Raw genomic sequence first — 19,043 nt, forward strand, 5'->3', positions numbered from 1 at the left:
CACACACACACACACAAGAACTTGGAAAGAACTCGGAGAAAGGGAGAGAAGGAGGAGGAGTTGCGAAGGTTCAACTTTTGCTTAACTTTCCCCCCTTCTCTCTCTTCGCCTCACCCCCCCCCCACCCGCCTCACCCCGCCCCGCCTCGCTTGGGCCATTCCTGGGGGAGCCCGGCGCGGCGCAAAAGGGGGCGACCCCGCCGAATCCCGGGGACGCCGAGCGGCCGAAGCGAAACGAAAGTTCCGTGGGAGCCCCAGCTCGCTCCAGATGCGCGGCCCGGGAAAGCGACCTCGAAGCGGCGCAGCTCGCTCGCAGTTTCTGCCCGCCTCTGGCTGTTTCCCGCAGCGGCGGGGGAGAGAAACCACGCAGCCCACCCACCCACGCTCCCCGGAAAGCCCTCCTCCTCCTCTTCTTCTTCCTCCTCCTCCTCTTCTGCCCGTCTCTCTCTTTCTTCTTCTTCCCCCCCCCCCACCTCCGCTCGCCCCCGCGGGGGAAAGGAGACCTACTTTTGGCAGTTTCCTGGCCCGCGCCTTGGATCGCATCTTGCCGGCGCGCTGGATCCTTCCTTGAACCCGCAGCTGCTCTGCGGCGCGATCATCCTCTCCCCAACATTGTCAGTTCGGACACCTTCGCACATGCGCAGAGGAGCATTCAATCTGACACCCGCTCCGGGGCCAAAAAGGGAAGGGGGAAGGAAGAAGAAGAAGAAGGAAGAAAGGGGGAGAAAAAAAAAAGAGAGAGAGAGAGAGAGAGAGAGAAAACAAGGGGGAGGAAAAAAAAAACACCAAGCCAGCACCAACCGCACTAATTCTTCCCGGGTTGGTTCATCAAAGCTGGAAAAGAGAGAGAGAAAGAGAGGGAGGGAGGGAGAGAGGGAGGGAGGGGTGGATTCCCTCTCCCCTCGCCCGTCCTCCTATCCTCTTCCTCCTGATCGCTGATCCCCCACCCCACCCCCGTTTTCTTCCCCCGGATCTGCCCCTTTAAGAAAAACCTCCCCCCGCCAACCTTCTCTCGCTCCTCTCTAACCCTTTCTAGCCCTCTCGCCCCGGGGACGGACAGACTTTGCAAGGAGCGGCGGGAACGTCTAGGCAGAGGTGACTTTAAAATGAAATATAATTTATGATAGATATAGATATATAGATATGTATACATGGCATACTCATTCAGCTAAACGGTTGCAAACTATGGAGCGGGGGGGGGAACGGAGGCTCGGAATTGGATAATGGCACGGCGCACTTGGCAAATTATAACACCATTATTAGAGACCCTCGCGATTTGCTCGCCTCTTCCCTAGGCTGGACCTGATCCCCTGCGCGCCTACTCGCGAGTAAAGCTCTCTCTCTCCCCCCAAGTTGGCATGACTGGCCCCGACGCCCTTGGCAAGGCGGGACCGCCGACCCGGATCTGCCCATGAAAAGTAAGCGCTTCGGATTGTTGTAGATGATGTTTATTATAGTTTTATCGTTTCTGTTTGTTGCTCTTGCCTTCAGGAAGGGGTGGGGGGCTTGCCTCGGCGGGCGCGTGGGGGCCCCAAATGGGGCTTCCCCTCCCCCCCCGGGGGAGGGGCGCAAAGGCGTTTTTAGGATCGGGGGCGAGGATAGAGTAAAACCGCGCCGGCGCCACCTTTGGGTGCCGCCTTTGAAGAGGGGTGGGTGGGCTTGTGGGGTGTCCCCCCCGCATCTCAGCTGACCCCCCCCCCAATGCTGGAAGGCCTAAGTGTGACGGCGTCGGGGTGGGTGATTGGGTGCTTCCCCCTTCCCCCATTAATAAAATGAATGTTGGATAGGAAAAGCTTTTAATTCCTTCCTGCTCCCCCCATTTAAAAAAAAAAAAACCCTCCTCCGCGTTTGCTTGTGGGGGGCGTGGGGGGGGGTCCCGGCTCGAAGAACCGAACCGCTCTCGCTCCTTTTTCCTGAACGAACTGCGGAGAAGGGGTCGCGACAGCATCCCTCCTTAGAGACGGAGGAAAGGTAGCGTTTTGCGCAAACGAGCCTTTGCCGGCAGCCGAACTGTAAAACGCTGTAAAACGCGTCTTTCGTCTTTCGGGGGAGAGATCCAAGAGGAAGGGGGAGATCCCCCTCACTCTTCCGTATTTCAGGAGCTTACCTGTGCGCGGCTTATTGGATTTATTTTCACGGTCGCCCCAACTTTCCTTCGTTTTGCCTGCCCTTTTGGCATTAATTACTATTACTATTACTATTACTATTACTATTACTATTATTATTATTAAATTATTTATTTATTTCATTCATTCCTCTTTTGTTAGCAGGTTGAGGAAAATGGCTTGAGCAGAAACCTAGCTGGTAAGTATCGGCTTCAGATCGGCGCTTGGATGAAATGATCCTTCCTTCCTTTCTTCGCTTTTTCTAAAGCAATTTTAGCTACTCTTCCAGAAGAAGAAACCCCAGCCGCTTGCAAAATAAAATAAAATAAAATAAATCGAAGGAAGGGATTGAATTTGTGAGGACTTCTACGGGCGACCCCAAGATATGGAGAGGAGGCAAAATCCGGCAGGAGAAAAAGAGATGGGCGGCTATTATGAATTATTGTTACCTAATTAATGGCGTTCTTTGGGGAATTCAAGTGGCATGAAACGAGGTGGACGGGGATCGGAAGCTTTGTGCGGGGGATTAAAGAGGAGGCGTGGGACCCAAAAGAAAAACCATTCTCGGATGCTTTCAATAAACACAACCAGATATTTATTTATTTTTTTACAAAAAGCGAGCGAAGGCAGGACGGGGGGAAGGGCATTCCCACTCCAAAAATAATAGGGGCCGAAAAGCAGGTAGAAAGGAAAAGGGGGAAAGAAAAAGGGAGGTTTAATTTTAAAAAAAAGGTGAGATCTTTGCTAATAAAAAAAATAACCATAAAAATAATGAGTGTTTTTTTTCTCCCCTCAAAGGACTTTTGCTTCTGCAGTGGCTTTAGACGCGTCGTCTACCTCGTGCGTGTGTTTTAGGGGCAGACAATTATCGGTAGGCCTATTTCATCCCCAATGCATCCCCATTATGTGTGTGTGTGTGTGTGTTCCATATGTAAACACTTGAGGACTGGAGAGGTTTTGGGGGTCGACAGACGTTCCTCTTTGGGTTTCTATTATATGCACTTTTAAAGTTTGGCTTTCAACGCGCGGGCCCTCAGTCACCAACCCCTAACTACACAGACTTAATTACAATTGGAATGGAGGGGAGAGGAGGGGGTCGCTCGCTTGAAACGGCCAGCCTTTCTTTTTTAAAAAAAACCCTTCAAGGTTTTTCTTTCCGCATCCCCAAGTCTGCTTCCACGCGTTTTCCCTAAAGCTGGGCCTTAAAAAGAAGACAAGCTGTAAAAGCAAAACCAGTTCAACGCTAACCGGAGGTTTTAATCTTGCCCTTCATAAAAGAGACTGAATTCTGAATTAAACACCACCACCACCACCCCAAAAAAAAGAACAAGGTGTCGAGGGGGTAAGGAGGGAAAATCTCATCTTCCTCGCAGGGCCCACTCCCCATTCATTTCCCATAGAAGGTGCCGATTTGGATTTCCAACCTAATTTTATTTTTATTTATTCAGGGCGAGGTGGGCGGAAAAGAAAGGGATTGGAAGCAAAACGCCTCGGACACGGAAGGCGGGTTTTTTCCCGATCTGCGGAGGAACTCGGCGAATTGGGGGAAGAAAAGAAAGGTCGCTTTTCTTCGAGAACTGAATATCTCGGCCCAAGGGCGAATGAGGACGCCGCTGTGGTTTTCGCCGAGGCCGGATTCGGAGGACGCGTTGACCCGGGTCAACGACAACCTTGAAGAGATGCGTTCTCACGATTTGCTAAATCTGGTGGGGTTTAATTTCAGTTTAGATAGGCGGAGGGGTTGGGCTGTGGGGGGTCGTGCGGTAGGAACCTGACCCGTTTTCTGTTGCTTTTACGCTTCAGTGAAGTTTTTTTAAAAAATGGATTGACGGGGGTTAAAAGCTCAAGAAGTCGTGTGGACGCAGCTACTTAATTTAATTTCTCTTCTCTTATTTAATGTGCGTTTCCTTTCCCCCTCCGCTCTGTTTTCTAGAAACAAAATCCGACGAAGGCGAATCGTGTTTTTTAACCTGAGCCCCTCTGATCGTTGGAGCTTCCTTCGGAGTTAACCTGGGAAAGGGGGCCTAAAGGCGACTGCGATTTACTTGCGAGTAAAAACAGTTGGGCATCTTCACTTAAGGTAGAAAGAATTCTTGTAAGAACTTGGGGGCTTGTTCGTTTGTGCTCGGCGATGGTCGGATTCCGACGACACGCTTGCTCGGGGCTAAAAGTGAGGCTGGGCCATTTGTGGGGGAAACCCCTTGTCCCCGTTTCCAGGCCTCGTGTGAACCGGGCGGATGGAGAGAAGCCAGGCGTCCGGGTCTTATGAATCCCAGGCCGGGTGGAAAGGTGGCTTCGTGTGAATTCACCAACCCCGAAGAATGGCCTTTCCCCAACTAGCTTTGCCGCCTTTGTGGCCCGAAGTCCCGCGTTCGAAGGCGGACCAAGATCCAAACGAAGGCTGAGAATGTGGGAGGCATGAAGAGGGTTGAAGGATTGCGAGAGGGAGGAGGAGGGAGGAGGAGGGAGGGAGGGGAGAGAGAGAGAGAGAGAGAGAGAGAGAGAGAGAGAGAGAGAGAGAGAGAGCTTTGAGAGAAGCAAAGCTAAAACGACAGACAACCCCATCCATTCACACGACCCGGTTTTTCTTCCCTGATTATCGGCCCACTTTCTGGGTCCCCCAGCCCCCAAGCCAGAGAGGCCTCAACTCAACCTTCTCGCTCTCCAGCAAGGCTAAAACGGCTATTGGCCTCGCTTGGGGTTCAGGGTGTCGTGAGAACGCAAAGGTGAAGCGGTTCTGTAAGTTTAGGGTGGCCCATTTGAAAGGAAAGGGGGCGGGGGGAGAGAGAAATATCTGGTTTTTTAAGTGCCCTAATCTAATCTCTCTCCTTCTCCTTCCAAAGTTACATATATGATTACTATTGATATATTTTAATTGTTTCTGAAACCAAACAATTATTGCTAATAGCAGTAGCATTACTGTTAATAAGAGCTCAGAATTATTCAAAGCTTTTGTTTGCCTCTTATGCACTGCATTCTCAGGACAAGCTGAACCTGTTGCCGTGATTAACCCCTTGTGGGAATGCCCCCCTGACACGCAAGTCTGATTTCTAGCCAAGGTGGCACCCAGCTTTAGGAAGGTGGGAATTGTCTGGAGGGGCCGCAGTTAAAACAGGCCTTTCCCAAGTGGGGCCTGGATGGCAGAGGGGAATAGGGCCAATTCGGTGGGCAGGCTGTGCAGCCAGACACACAATTACAGGTAAGTGGTCCTTGCGGTGGCTGGCCTACCTCACAGGGTTGCCATAATAAGAGAGGGAAAGCAAACGGGACTGAGGAATCTATGGCCAGCTTGTTAACCTGCTATTCACAAACCCAGTGTTGGGTTGGAGGTTACAACCAGGGCTGAGTGTCTATGGAGATTCTCCGCCATCCAGGTCATCGTTGTCCCAAAGATGCTTCCCCCACCCCCCAAGAGGCAACTGGAGTTTCTGGTTTTTCCTTGAAGACGTTTCACTTCTCGTCCAAGAAGCTTCTTCAGTTCTCACTTCAGTTCTTCTTCAGAGCTGATGAAGCTTCTTGGAGGAGAAGCGAAATGTCTTCAAGGAAGAACCAGAAAGTCTTGTAGGGGGAAAAGCATCTTTGGGACAACAAGAACTGAGTACCACCTACCTTTGATGTGTTGGACCTCTGGGTTTTGGGGCTTTAGTGGCTCTCTCCCCCCACACACGCCACCTTCTTCTGTCCTTAAATTTCTTTTCCTCTCTCTCTCAACTCCATCCTTGACCAGGCAAAACTTAATCCCTGGAGTTCAGAGGCCCACTACAGATGTGTGAGGGACAAGCAACACCTGGCTGCGTTCACACGATATGCCAGCCCGGCTCACGCTAGCTGATTGGTTTTTAGGCCTGGGTTCGAATGCAAATCCTGGAAACCCGGGTGAGTAAATCTTGGCTGAAGAAAGCCAGACCTGGGTGGCCCTCAAGTGGGTGGCAAAAAAAAAGGTATTGGATCATTTGAGGTTCAGGGTTTGGAGAGAAATTCTGCGAAGAAGGCCATCCCACTAAGTCGTGAAAGGGGTGTGCTTTGTTAACCGGGGTGTAGAGTTGCACATGTGAACCCACCAGTGGCATAAGGGTGAGACACACACACACACAGAGAGAGAGATAGACAGAGAAATGGAGAGACAAAGAGAGGGAGGGAGATGGGGAGAGAGGAAGACAGAGAGAGACAGAGAAAGAAAGAATAAGACACAGTGGGAGAGGGAGAGAGAAACCAGAGGGGTGGGGAGTGAGAGAGGGAGGGAGAAAGAATGAGACACATAGAGAGAGGGCAGGAGAGAGATATGGGCCAAACAATCCAGGGACTTTAAAAATATATTTAAAAATGGAGCAAAATGTTCCACTAACAGCCACCATCCTCTGCTCCCACTATTTTAACTATGGTTTAATCAATAAACCACCATTGTCTGCATTCCATCTCACTCTAAGTCACAAAGCTGGCTTTCAAAAGCCATAGTTGAACTGATTCACACATTCCATGAAGCCCAAACTGCCACAAACTTGGGCATAACATGCTGTGTGAACTTGACACACACCCCGTATAAAACCCTTGTAGGTCAAAATCAGACAACTCACCCACATAAAGGAGAACTCATCCCTCCGCCCAGTCTTTTCACTAAAGGAGACCCTTCATAATATACATCAGGCCTTTTCTATTGGGTAAATGGAAAGACCAAATTGCCAATTTCTGCTATTCCCTTTTCTTCCTTCTTTGCAAAGGAATTGTTATTTGAATTAGTATCTGGCAAGGGAAATCAGAAAGTGCATTGTTAACGGGAGAATATAACTCTCTGTTGTTGTTTTTTTTTTAAAAAAACATGTTCCTTTAGTGTGAATGAAAAAATCTCCCAATTTATCACTAAAAGACGGCAAATTTTCTGTAAATTTCTACTACCCTGGGTGCCAAAAAGAAACACCAACAGGAAGAGAGAAAGCTCTTATAACAGAAGGGTTTTTTTTATTATTATTATTTCATAGAAATGGTGGTGGTTTTGTGTTGTGTGTGTGTGTGTGTGTGTGTGTGGAGAGAGAGAGAGAGAGAGAGAGAGAGAGAGAGAGAGAGACAGAGACAGAGAGAGACAGAGAGAGAGAGATATTATTATTTTCTAGATTAGATGAAGCTTTTGTTATTGCTCCCCCAGGGCAAAATTCTCAGGTTTTCAAAAGTGACCCATGTTACTGTCAAATTCACTCCAGCAGAACCAAGCCTAAAAGGTTTTAACCCAGAAATAAGCCTAACTCAGTGATTTTTTAAGAAGGACTTATATTTGCTCGCAACACAATATTTCTATTTATCTATCCACCCATCCATCTATCCATCTAATATCCTCTCAGATTATATATATATATATATATATATATATATATATATATATATATATATATATATATCCCCCCTCTCTCTCCCGCTCTCTCCCCCTCCATTGTGGAAAATTTATATAGCCTCCCACTCACTTACAGCGACTCCAGGCGGCTTACACAAAATAAAAAACACAATGTAGAAGAAATAAAAAGCAATATAAAATAATAATAAGCCCCACCCCTCAACACACATTCAGAACCAGCCACTTCATGGGCTCCATCCCACTCTGGGGGGCCTCCAGACCTTGCTGGCATAACCTCCAAAACGGTAATATTGTTTGGGTACTGATGGGTATGTATCCTAGGATTCTCAGAGTCTCCTATCCTACACGGGTGTTTAAAGGCATCATTATGGATCGCAGCTTTGCCTTGGCCTCTCTATACTGTGTCTAGCTGGCACACTTCAGCACAATGTGTCTTAACACACACCCCCTCCACACACACACACACACAAGGGCAGCTTTGTGAGGTTGTTAAGATTTATTGGAGCCCAGCCTTGCTGTTTAAACTCCTGTTTGTTTTTTGAAAGAAAGAAAAGCACAACATTAAAAAGAGACACGATGCAGCAAATACTCCGGGTCTGTTTTAGGGTCTGTTTTAGATTAGGCGCAGGAGCAATGCAGTTAAGACTGGGCAACTGAACGTGTGTTTGTGTGTGTGTGTGTGTGTGCAGGCACACGCAGAAGGATAACAAAAAAAAAAAAAAAAGAGGGGCAACGCGATATTTCTCTCTCTCCTTCTCTTTCCTTCTCTTCTCTTTCCTTCTCTCTTCATAGTCTTTACTATGAAGAAAATAGACCCAGATTACAACTCCCATAAGCCCCAATCGACATGGCCAAAGGTGAGGCATGATGCCTTCCAAAATAGCCTGGATAATATCCAAGGTGCTTGTATCGTTAAATTAAAACAAGTCATTTTTCTCGGTATTGGTGGAGATGAAACAAGCTCCTTAATTTTTAATATTTTAACCATGGTTCATTGGAGACGCCACAAGAGTCACTGCCTTGCAGAAAGCCACAAATCCTGGTTTCCAAACCACAGTGGCGGAGTTCAGGGCGGGGGGGCAAGTTGGCAGACTTAACTCTGGTTTGATTCAATTAACGGCCTGGCTTTCTCTGCCCTGCTAAGCGTCAAAAATTAACCAAGGTTCAAATCCCAGGAGCCCAGTTTAAACAAAGCGGGCGCAGGGATATACAGTTGCTAGATTTGTAATTACTGTACACCCTGATTAAATTAACCATGGCTTGTGGAATTCAGCCAATTCTCTGAAGAGGTAGGAAACCATTAACTGATCGACTAACTAGCTTGATTTCGTCCTTTTTCTTAATGAACTTGGTGAGGGGAGTTGATCAGATTCACAAAAGCCACAACACACACGTGGAATTGGGGGGGTGGATGGGGGGCGGTGTCGCGCTCACCAACCTTGCCACCTCTCTTAGAATTTGCACCTGAGCCTGCCGCTACACAAACCAGGGGAATATTGCCTGTGTGTGAACAGAAAATTGGGGGGTTTGGCTCTGAATGCTTGAACAGGAATTGATTAGCTAAATAGGAGGTTGGAGTTCTGATTTTCCCGGAGGAGGGGGTGTCTTCTCCAGCTTGAGCCCCCACCCCACCCCTCAAAAAAAAACTGGTGTAAAAAGTAGTCTTTTCCAGGGAAATTGTATCACGGTTGTGTTTTTTTTTAAATCCAACCATCCATTGTTCCTTCCTCCTTTACTGTTACTTTCCACCTTGGATGTTTTTATGCCAGCTACTGAGGACTAGAAGCACGGCTCTTTTTATTTACAGAATCGCAGGAAATGCGGAGGGAGGGAGAGGGTATTAGGTGTCTGTGTGAAGGGGGCCCGGTTAACATAAACCCTCCAAATGTACAGGATGAATCCGGACTGAAAACCTGGGGAAAATCATAACTGACCTCTGGCAGAAACAGAAAGCTCCAAGCTACAGGGCGTTGATCTGCCCTTTCTGATCGATATTCTTTCTGTGCTAAGGAGGGGGGGGGAAGTAATTAATACCAATTTGCCCCGCGGGTTAAGAAGCGTTTACGGGACTTTTCATGCCCCCAACACTCTCTCTCCCCCTCTCTCTCCCTCCCTCCCCTCTCTCTCTGAGTCCAGATCAAAACAAAATCCGCCATGGATCTAAGCCCAACAGTGAAACTCTGGAGTAATTTTAAGGATGTTGGGGGGGTTTCCGGAGGGAGGGGTAAAAAAAAATAAACCTACTAAATTTGGAGCCCCCTCTCCGTCTGCTAATAGAGCAGGCGGGTCCTCCTGCCAGGTGCTGCCCTGAAAATCCCAGGCACCTTGATTGGGGGTCTTCCTCCCGCACTGAGGGTTCATGAACCCCCCTACACACGAACCCCTTTTATTTTATTCGTTTGCAGCTGTAAAAAAGTTGTTTTAGCACCCTCCCCCTCCAAGGTGCAAGACGACCGGGTTTAACGCGGAGGGGGGGAGCGCACGTCCTCAGGCCAGGCGGAGCCCCCCAATGAAGAAGCGGGGGTCGTTGCGTTTCGTTGGCGTCGTGAGGATGGGGAGCCCCTCCCCCAAACACAGAAGCTCGTTTCCTTTGCTGGTTTTCTTGGAGGGGCTCAAGCAGGGTGGGGATCGGGGGCTGAGGGGTGGGGGGGATCGTAAACCAGCCATGGTCCCTGCCTTCCATCACTTGTAACAGGAAAGCTTCCGGATTACTGCGACCCTTTTCTGATTATGGATTATGGTTGGTTAGTGCGCCTGTTTGATGAACGGAAAAAAAGAACCGGGAGGCCGTCCTCCCCTCCCTCTGAAAATCCCCTCCCCTGGGAAATTACAATTTTGTAAACCGGGAGGGGCCCGGAGGGGTGAGAGAAAGAGGGAGAGAGAAAAGGGCAGGGGAGCAGAGAGACAGAAAAAGGACGGAGGGATGGATGGTTGGAATGGTTGAAGATAGAATGTCGTAGGGAAGGAAGGAAGGAAATGAATTGGAAATGAGGAAGAACAGATAGAGGAAGGAAGGAAGGAAGGAAGGAAGGAAGGAAGGAAGGAAGGAAGGAAGGAAGGAAGGAAGGAAGGAAGGGGAAAAAAAACAGAGGCAGATCAATAGATATTAAAATAGTCCAGCCACCGGTTGAGGAAAAGGAAAACTGGGGTTCGTTGTTTTTCTAAGGTGGTGGGGACAAAAGAAAAGCCGCTTTAGCAAAGGACTTTTTTCTCGCTGGGTTTCGGCTTAGTTTCCCTCCAGGAAACAAAGAAAAGAAAAGAAAAGAAAGAAAAAAGAAAAGAAAAGAAAAGTATTCCAATCCCGGCTTTCCTTTTGCCTGCGCGCGCCTCCACGAAAGGGCTGGTGCCCGATTTAGAAAAATAAAAATAAGAATAATAATGCGGGGAATGAGAGATGTTAGACTTCAGTCGGAACGGGAAGCTCCGGCCTGTAGTTGTTTCAATCACCTGAAGGAAAACGAGGAGAAGGTGGCGCGCATCTTAAACGGCGGGCTGGGGCCCTTTCGAGGAAAAACTCGACCCTTTGGGGTAGAATAAAGCTTTAGGAGCTGGGGAGAAAATAACATTTTTTTTTCTTAATCTTTTTTTTTAAAGGGCTGCCTCGATCCAGCCGGCAAATTGCGAGCCGGCGTTTAAAAGAGAAAGTCGAGAGCCGTAACGTCCCCCATTCAGCAGCGTAATTCTTAATTATTATTCTTAACAATAATAATAGTAATAGCACTTATATACCGCTTCATAGTGGTTTATGCCGGGTATTAATTAATAGCAACTTTGGAGACTCCGCGTTTTCCCGCAGGCAGGGACCAAACGGGAGGATTTTGGGGGAGGGTGTGGGGCACGGTATAAACCTGACCACGAGGTGGGAAAGGTTCGTTTTCGAAGGGAATCCAGACAACCCGGTCCCACGCCAATAAAGCACTCGCTAAACCTCTCTCCCCCTGCTGCTTAAACGGCGAATCCCCCTCCCGCCCGGATAACGGGGGATTTAAAAAAGCGAGGGAAATTGGGGTGGCGTTACATTTGGGCTGGAAAAGCGCGGTTTGGGAGCGCGGACGCCAACCAGAATTGGCACCCAGATTGGCTCGGAAAGGAGGCGAAGCGGCCGAAAGCGGGGAATGGGGCGAGGGATGGGAGGGAAACGGGCACCGGGGTGTCACTCCGTTTCCACCCGGCCGTTGCAGTTTAAAGGCCGAAACTGGGAAAATGTAAAAGGCGGTCACTTTTATTAAACGCCCGTCCCTTGTGCTGAAACCGGTTGCCCCCCCCACCCCACCCCACGGCCCGGCTACAAAATTTCACCCACCACCCCTCCCTTACCCCCTTCAACCCTTTCTGTGCCTTTCTTTCCAAGCGCGCAGATTAGGCTGTGTAATTGCGCTTTTCCTTAATTACTATTTTTGGCTCATCCGCGCTCGTTTCACCCAAACTGCCGCCAGCAATATTATGACAAGCCTTTCAGCCGGCGGCAGAAACGACTATAACTTAATCTAGGCCTTTTTTCGCTTGCCTTGGGTATTTATTATTATTATTATTATTATTATTATTATTATTATTATTATTATTATTATTATTATTATTATTATTATTATTATTATTATTATTATTATTATTATTATTATTATTATTATTATTATTATTATTATTATTATTATTATTTATTTGTTACTATGTTATTACTATTTATTATTATTATTATTATTTTTATTATTATTATTATTATTGTTATTATTATTATTATTATTATTATTATTATTATTATTATTATTATTATTATTAATTATTATTATTTTGCCCTTCTCTTCTGACGGCGAAGCAAACGACCGCTGTATCCCAGAGCCCTCGTTGGGGTGGAAAGGGGAAGAAACGGGAAGGCGCGATTCCAGAAAAGGGATTTTTAATTCGAATGTCTAGGAAAGCGAAGCGTCTCGCCCGCCTTCCGCTTCGTGTTGAGATGGGTTTTAACTAATGTTGGACGGGAATCTAATTCAAACGCCAACAGCGAAGCGCTCTGGGTGCGCTTTGCTTAAGAAGGGAGCGTGTCTGGTAAAACGAAGGGCCGGAATAGCTGCCTCGTTTGTAATTAAATCTAGTACATATTGTAGTAACCCTCAGCTATTCAGCTTGGGGGAAAGAGGAACAGGGAATTTAAACAAGTGGGTTTTTAAAAGCGGTGGAGAAGAGGCGTGAAAAGCGGGGGGGAGGGGTTTGAAAACGCGCGTGTACGCACACAACACACACACACACACAAATACTCGGGATTTCGGGGGAGGGCGAGGAGAGGGGATTACCCCCGCCTGAGAAGGTCGACATTGGAAGAAGCGATCGATGGATCCGAAAGGCAGAGTGAAGTCGGGCGGCAAAAAAAGCGTTTAATCAAAGAAGGAAGGGGAAAGAGAAAGAAAGGATAGAGAAAGAAAAAGAGGAGTAAAAGAACAGAGGGAAGAAGAAAAGATACGCAGAGGAAAAACACCCGCACCCAAAATACCTATTATTTATTTATTTATTTATTTATTTATTTATTTATTTGATTTGCCAATTGTTTACAAGATAATAAGTATAAATGTATACATAGTTGTGAATACATGAAATGGGTACATATAAGAAAAATAAAAGAATAAGAGAAACAATAGGACAGGGACGGTAGGCACATTGGTGCGCTTATGCACGCCCCTACAGGCCTCTTAGGAAAGGGGTGAGGTCAATGGTAGACAGTCTAAGGTTAAAGTTTTTGGGGTTAGGGGAAGAGACTACAGAGTTGGGTAGAGTATTCCAGACATTGACCACTCTATTGCTGAAGTCGTATTTCCTGCAATCAAGTTTGGTGCGGTTTACTTTGAGTTTGTATCTATTGTGTGCTCTTGTGTTGTTATGGTTGAAGCTGAAGTATTCATTGACAGGTAGGACATTGCAATGTATGATTTTATATACCATGCTTAAATCAGACCAAAGACGGCATAATTCAAGGTTTTCTAGTTCTAGAATTTCAAGTCTGGTGGCATAAGGTATTCTACAACGAGTAGAGGAGTGGAGAACTCTTCTTGTGAAATATTTCTGAAGGTACTATTAACTACCTTCTCCCCAAGAGATAAGTTATTAAAGTAAGGTGAGGCCTTTTTTTTAAAAAAAAATCGGATTAACACCTGCCGACGACAGAGGGATTCCGTTCCGGGGCAGTCCGGCCAATTCAGGGCGGCCCTTCCTCCCAAGCCGCCCCCTCCCCCCCACACACCCCACCCCGCCGTCATTGCCACCTTCTCCCGCCCTCTTCCGTTCTTTTCACCCCTGGATAATTATTAGCCATTAATTGGCTGGGGACCTTTTTCACCCGGGGATGGGGGAAGGAAAAAAAAAATAGGTAGTCCAACATTTCCTCTTCCGGAAAGAGATTAAGAGAAGCCTGGGGCAGGGGGAGGGGGCACGAGGGGTGGGGGGAGAAAGAAAGGGAAAGCAGGGGTGCTAAAGAATAGCCACTTTCAGTAAAAGCAAATATTTTTTTTTCTCTGTTTCCAAGGAAAGTGCTATTTAACGCTAGTTTTGAGTTCTCCCTATGTGCCGGGCTGCTTTCATGCCAATAGGATGCTGGCAGGGGAAAGAAAGAAGGGAGGGAGGGAGGGAGGGAGAAGGAAGGAAGGAAAAGGGAGAAAGGAAAGAAGGAGGGGAGAAAGGAAGGAAAAAGACAGAAGGGAAGGAAGGAGAAGGGAGGAAGTGAAAGGGAGGAAGGAAGAAGGAAGGAAGGAAAGAAGGAAGGAAAAAAGGGAGAAAGGAAGGAAGGGAAGGAAAGTGAAAGGGAGGGAGGAAGGAAGGAAGGAAAAGGAAGGAAGGAAAAAAGGGAGAAAGGAAAGAGAAGGAAAGAAGGAAGGGGAAGGAAGGGGAAAAAGGAGGAAGGAAAGGAAGGACCTCACCATCAATGTTTGGTCATAAATAAGCAAATAAATGTCACAATTAAGATCAAAGGAAAATATACTGTTGTTCTAATATATCTGAAAAGGGTGAGTTAATACTATAGTGTACTGTGCAGACTATAGACCAGTAATTGAAAGATAAACACAAAGGGAAGGAAGGGAGGGAAGGAAGGAAGTAGAAAGAAGGAAAGGAACAAACCTTAGCCTTTGGGGAGCGGGCTGGACACCCCTCCTTCTCTCCACCTTTTGCATTGTGAAACTACCCTACTCAAAAGGGAGGGAGAAGACAAAAAGAAGGCCGCTGTTAAAAAAAAGCCAGCAGAAAACACTGGAAGGGTTTTAAAATGCAAATGGTTGTTTCCTTTATGATTCCATTGCCTGCAGGATTCCATGGAAGTGTGGCACCTGCTAAACGGTTTGTTGGCTATCAATTTTGGGTGCCTGTCCTTTTGTTATTACAGCTTTGACTGTGTTTTAATGCTGTTGTTTTAATTATGCTGGTGGTTTGGCTTGGTGTTTTCTAATTGTATCTGCCACAGAGTAATAAGCATGACATGGGCAGCTGTAATAAATGGAATAAACATTTCGTTTGCTTCTATTTTCTATTTTCTGACTCAGAGAGAGAGTGGGGGGGAGAGAGAAAGTTTTATTTTGCCATCTTTTAACCCCCAGATTTCATCCATCAGTTCAAGAAATCTCTCCCATCCTCTATCCCATATTCCTGTTTTTCAGAAAGAGAGAAGAGGAAAAAAAAGAAACCAACAATCCAGAACTATGCAATGTAAATTGGTTGACAGCACTACAGTGTAAGCTGGGTTTTTTTAATGGGTGGATGGGGGACCTGTAGAATGGAATTTTTTCCTCAAAAACTGGAAACTTTTTACAAAAATAAAGGCTTTTTTTAAAAAAAAAAAGTTGTGTCATATGAAGTTTGTAGTGTTTGGGGTTTCTTGCAACTCTGATTGGCTTGGAAATATGGTTCCCATACGACACCTGATGGGACTAAGCCCCATTTAGGGATTCTCTGACCTGTGGTTGCGTTTGCGTCAAACTTTGCGCCGAGGTTACCAAACTTGGCTCGCTGTCAACCCTGAGTCAAGTGCTCTGATTGGCTGCAGGGCTCGCATGACGGAACTGAGGCTCGGAAAAAGACAACTATTGTGTTTGCCCTAAGCTGCGAGAGGAATAAGCACGGCTGCAGGTCACACAACACACAACGGCAGAGCCGGCATCCTGACCACAAAGCTACAATCGCAAGGTCCTCTTTTTAAGCCTAGTGCACTGAACATCCCTCAATAGGAATTGACTGAAACCTCAGTCAAGAGGAATCATCCTCTACTTCTACCAGACTCCAACCTGGACACATGAGTTACAACGCTGGGTTTGTAGGCATTATACTTATATATATTTTTCACTCTCTGCGAGCCAGAGGCCTCCGTGACCTTCCCTTTCTCTTTCATTTGCTCTCAGGTGAATACACTTGGCTCACTTGAAAAGACAATAGAAACCTGAAAGGCGAGTTATTGTCACCTCCCATATCGACAACTGAAGGACACCACGCTTCATGAGAACATATTTGCTTTGTAGGGTCATTTTAGTGTCTTCCCCTTCTGTTTTCCAGCCCTTCTCCTCCCTCCTCCTCCTCCTCTCCTCTCCCTCCTCCTCCTCCTCCTCCTCCTCCTCCTCCTCCTCCTCCCTCCTCCTCCTCCTCCTCCTCCTCTCCCCTTCTCTGCTTCCTCCCTCCTTATCTTCCTTCTTTATTCTTTAAGCCAGATCTGGTAAAAACATCCCTTCCTTTCCCCCAATGGATATTTAGGATTCCAGAAAGAACAACTGCAACCAGACTGCCTTCCATAGAAGACCTGTATATTGTGTGGGTCAGGAGGGCTGGGAAGATATCCACAGACCCCTCACATCCTGGACATAAACTGTTTCAGTTCGTATCCCAGGGCACTGCTGTAGGGCATTGCATGCCAAAACAACTAGACACAAGGACAATTTTTTTCCCTCCTGCCATCAATCTTTGCTGAATACCTAATTCCCACAGTACTCTCTTATGTCTATTTACCCATGTGGTGTGGCTGTAGTATTATTATTATTATCCTTTTCATCTTCTCTACTACCACCTCTTATTGATACCCTTATTATGCTTAGGATTACTCTGTTTTTTTGCACGTACACTGAGAGCTTCTGCATTTGACACAAATTCCTTGTGTGTCTGATCATATTTGGCCAAATAAAGCTATTCTATTCTCTATTCTCTTCTTTCCTACTTTTTCCTATTCTATTCTATTTTCTGTTCAATTTTCTACTTTCTATTCTATTCTCTATCCTATTCTCTATCCTATTCTCTATCCACTATTTCATTCTCTATTCTATTCTATTTTCTATTCTATTCTATTTTCTATTCTTCTATTCTATATTCTATTCTTCTAATCCATATTTTATTCTATTTTCTAGTCTTCTATTCTATTCACTATTTTCTATTCACTATTCTTCTATTCACTATTCTCTATGCTTTATTCTCTCTTCTCTTCTCTTCTCTTCTCTTCTCTTCTCTTCTCTTCTCTTCTCTTCTCTTCTCTTCTCTTCTCTTCTCTTCTTACTTTCCCATTCATGTTATCCTGTTCTGGTCCTGCTTGTTCTTCATTTATAGGGGTGGAAAGTCATTTACCAGCTAACTTTGTGCATCTCAGCTCAGCTGGTAGATTCCTGGGTGCCTCAAACATGCCTCACAACCAAATTCATTCCGGCATCTTGTCAAAGGAAGTGAGACAGAGAGCTCAATTTCCCCAAATCGTAAAGTTAAATAGAGTGAACAGGAAAGTTTCTTAAAAGTAATTGAGTGAGATTGCCCATGTGGCTGCTTTTAAATGCCTTAAAACGTAAGAGGCTCCTATTTGCAGTTGGAAACAGATCTTTATACCATTGTGGAGTAATGTTGCAGTAATGGAATCAAATGGCCTGTAAAAATCCAGATTTCTTTTTAATGAAATGGTTATTAGTTGCTTTAAAAACAACCCTATCTTGGTCATAAACCCTCTTTTGGTCTTTCTTGAAGCATCCAGTAGGTGAAACAATAAAATTTATCTCTCTCTCTTTTTTATATGGAAATGGGTCGTTTTAATTTTTTTGCTGGTTTCTGCAGCTTCTTAACAATGACCAAAGTTGTTTGTTTACAGTCTTCTTCCAGGAAATCCCCAAACGTGCTGTAGACCTCAGATCCCAGGTCTCCCTTCCAAGTACTGCTGAAGACTCGCCCTGCATAGCCTTCAAACCCAACAGAGCTTAACCAGATGTTGCCATCTCAAATTGGTTTGCTACAAATCCCAATAATTATAAGAGTGAGACGGGGCCACCTCCGAAGCTGAAAAGTGCTTTCCTGGAGAAATTTTGAAATGAATCTGGCAGCATCTTAAGAGCTCTCAAGCCTCACTTGGAGAATAATATTTCCTTTTCTACCTGTCAGGAAAGAGTCTGGGATGAGAGGGTTCTTTGGGACAATCAAAAATTAATAGGTTCATTTTTCTTGTTCAAGGGCGGATGCATCAATTGTTGAATTAATCAATCTGTTCTGGATAGGCACACACGTGTCAATCAATTCGGCTGGATTTGCAATGACTTGATTAAGCGTTAAAATTAAAAGGTTGGATTAGAGCAGGGTAGACCCCAGAAGACCGTAGAAAAACTCACAGTAGTGCGAGATCGGAAGATGAGGAGAAACCTGGACCATAGAATGACCGAGAGTCGGACACAACTGAATGGATAACATCATCATCCTCTAAACTATTTTAAGATATGAGGATTTGAACTCCCAGAATTCCCCAGATATACAGTCTTGGCTGGGGGATTCTGGGAATTGAAGCCTTAAAGTAGCTAAGATTGAGAAAGACTAGACTAGATGATCTGAAAAGTTTCTCATAGATTCTATGATTCTGCCTTCTTTATTTTGCACCCAATTCTTCCAAGGGTCAATTTCCCCTTCTGTTATTCTCTCCCTGGGTTGAACTAGCAAATACACACACACACACAATTAGACAATCAAAAGAGTTGGACAGCAAAATTCCATCATGACAACGCAGCCCAATGAAAAGCAATTTTAAACCATGCATAACGTACTAATGACAACTTACCCCATATACAATGAAATAATAAATAATTAACTTACCCTGGGCAAGGCTGAAGTAGGAATTGGCTCTTTTAAAACCTGCCACACGGCAACACCACTGGTGAAATTGCCATATTAGACACAGAATTCAGAAAGTTTTCAAATGGCAGCTTACCTTTGACTTTGAACCCATTGCTTTCTCCGTTCCCCCTACCTCGCGGGGTTGTTGTTATTGGGGAAAGAAACATTGCCAGAAAAAGACCATGTACACCAGTTTTATTCCAATCCTTTTTAGATTCACCCTTTTGTGTGTCTTTCACCCTTTCCCTGATATATTTCATTTTTTATACTTTATATTCTCGCCGTTGGTACCTTTCATGCCCTCTGCCTTATAAACATATATTTATTATATGCATATGTTTAGCAGTTTATGTGGCTATTATATACCCATTTCCTGCCCATTCTATTTTTATGTCTGTTCCTAAAAACAAAACCCCATCCTCTTAATGTTGGTTGATGACTGTAATAATAATGGATTAATTGACTGATTGGGAGCCGTCATCCCTGCAGCCAAATATTTATGAG

The 19,043-nt window shown here is 45.7% G+C and overlaps 1 long non-coding RNA gene across 3 annotated transcripts; it reads left to right on the forward strand.

The window, feature by feature from the left end:
- The first annotated feature begins 1,010 nt into the window (after positions 1 to 1,010).
- On the forward strand, positions 1,011 to 12,933 carry LOC148129378 (uncharacterized). 3 transcript variants are annotated; one of them, XR_015745454.1, is made up of 8 exons: positions 1,011 to 1,094; positions 1,353 to 1,417; positions 2,267 to 2,303; positions 2,903 to 2,975; positions 3,553 to 3,810; positions 4,038 to 4,184; positions 5,832 to 5,980; positions 12,262 to 12,933. It is a non-coding gene; the product is annotated as an uncharacterized LOC148129378 (long non-coding RNA). The 3 variants fall into 3 exon arrangements; XR_015745456.1 differs by lacking the exon at positions 12,262 to 12,933 and adding an exon at positions 11,043 to 11,433; XR_015745455.1 differs by lacking the exon at positions 1,353 to 1,417 and having other exon boundaries at positions 1,019 to 1,094.
- Positions 12,934 to 19,043: the final 6,110 nt, after the last annotated feature.

This window comes from Notechis scutatus, chromosome 16, assembly GCF_049901735.1.
Source record: "Notechis scutatus isolate UNSWTSFEM ecotype Mainland chromosome 16, rNotScu1.2, whole genome shotgun sequence".
Taxonomy (NCBI): Eukaryota; Metazoa; Chordata; class Lepidosauria; order Squamata; family Elapidae; genus Notechis; species Notechis scutatus.